Genomic DNA, 2,500 nt, shown 5'->3' with positions numbered 1-2,500 from the left:
GAAAGAAAATTGTAAGAATGTGTTGTTAGTCTTTTTAATGAGTTTGACATAGAGGCATTATAATTAAACTTTCCATCATATGACCATGCTCTCGTTGTGAGAATAACAAAGATGATTATAGAAATGACTGCCCTTTTCCCAAGGGCTATGGGAAATTCTGAACCCCTCCTAGGGTGGCGCACCCCCAGGTTAAGAACCACTGCTCGAGAACAGAGTATTAATGGAGGCATTTCTTCTGGGCACTGTTTGTCTGTTGAAAATAACATAATGGGATTCGTCTATATTGAGGGTTAGTTTGCTATTGGTTGTTCTTATTAATACATTTCCCTGAGACATATAAATTGTTGTCTTCTGAGGTAAGAGGATGAGTTCACGACGTCATTAATATATAAAAGAATAATAATGGACCTAATTTTGAGCCTTGTGGGACTCCATACTGTGTATTTAGATAGGATGAGTTGTGATTATTGAATTGTACATATTGCCTTCTATGAGGAAGATATGATCTCAACCAAAGATTAGGTGTACCGGTAATACTTATATGTATATATATATATATATATATATATATATATATATATATATACATATATATATATATATGTGTGTGTGTGTGTGTGTGTGTGTGTGTGTGTGTGTGTGTGTATATATACATACAGTCTCTGTGTGTGCAAATATGTGTACACACATACACACACACACACACACACACACACACACACACACATATATATATATATATATATATATATATATATATATATATATATATATATATATATATATGAGCTGAAGATGGAATCCTGGTGGATTTCGAAACTGTAGTCTCATTTTCAATAAATTTACCTTTTGCATTGTAGGTTTTACCATAGTATCCATATATATACACATATATATATATATATATATATATGTATATTTATGTATATGTATACACATATATATGTATATATTTATATATATATGTATATTTATGTATATGTATACACATATATATGTATATATTTATATATATATGTATATTTATGTATATGTATACACATATATATGTATATATTTATATATATATGTATATTTATACATGTGTGTATGTGTGAACATACAAACACACATATACATTTATTTATTCCTTTATTCCTACACACGCACACACATTTGTGTGTGTGCAATATAATATTTATGCATGTATATGTGTGTGTGTGTGTGTGTGTGTGTGTGTGTGTGTGTGTGTGCAATAGAATATTTATGCATGTATATGTGTGTGTGTGTGTGTGTGTGTGTGTGTGTGTGTGTGTGCATATGTGTATATATATAAATACATATATACACGAATGTGTGTGTGTGTGTGTGTGTGTGTGTGTGTGTGTGTGTGTTTGTCTCTGAGTGTGCGTTATTGTCGTAAAGCCTTCGCCTCCAGCGCATAAATAGACCAAACAAACAAATACAAAGGAAGAGTGAAGCCCGCTCACACACCGAATTTTGTTAGTCGATCAGAATTCGCCATGAAAGAGATATCGGCGGCTTTGATCTCGTGTTTGGCGAAGCGTGTTTAATAGTTTCATAGAAAGAGCATTCGCTAATTGAAGCGGCACGACGCACTCATCGCGCATTTGGAGAGGGAGATTGGCCTGAATGGTCCCACTGCGGTCCAGTTCGGTGGCTCGGGAGGAGGCGAGAGCACGGTCTCCGGAAGGGTGTGGATGAGGTCGATTATGGCGGTCAGTTAACCATTCCGATGAAGATAATGGAATGAGTTCTTTTGACTATAAGTGGAACACATTAACAACTGCATCAAACAGTAGTGCGCATTACATTGCCGTTTAGCATTATCCCTGAAAAGAAAGCCACTATTATCCGGTTCAGCCTCATTCCCACTCGCCCACCTTTCCTACTAAAAGTCTAACTAAGAAAACTCGCTGCTCCCATACCCGGTCATAACCCTCGGCGGCAGAGCCCTTTGATTTGATTACGTAAGTTCATGGCGCGTTAGCAGTAACTGTGATCTTCAAAGTTTCTAGACAGATGTAGCATTAAGGCCCAAAAACTCTTCTTCGGATCACCCGTGCTCTTTTGTTTTATTTATTAATCTTTTAAAGCGAGAGAAAAGGAAAGGCGGCCAGAATTGTGTGGGCATACAGACACACACACATATGTATGTGTGACACACTTGCAGATGTATGTGTGTGTTTGTGTTTGTGTATAGACAGGAAACAAATGCATATGTGTGCATATACATATGCATTTTTATGAATGTAAATGAATATACATATATATATATGAATGTTAAGGAATATACATATATATGAATGTAAATGAATATACATATGAACACAAACACACACACACATATATGTATGTGTGTGTGTGTTTGTGTATATATGTATTTATACATGTTTACATATATATACATATATATGTATGTATATGTATATATAGATGGATAGCAAACACAAACAAGCATTCACACGAGTGAGGATACATGCATAAGCATACGTATTTC

The sequence above is a fragment of the Penaeus chinensis genome, chromosome 3, assembly GCF_019202785.1.
Source record: "Penaeus chinensis breed Huanghai No. 1 chromosome 3, ASM1920278v2, whole genome shotgun sequence".
Classification (NCBI taxonomy): Eukaryota; Metazoa; Arthropoda; class Malacostraca; order Decapoda; family Penaeidae; genus Penaeus; species Penaeus chinensis.
The sequence above is the reverse complement of the archived record's forward strand: the minus strand, read 5'-3'. Positions refer to the sequence as shown.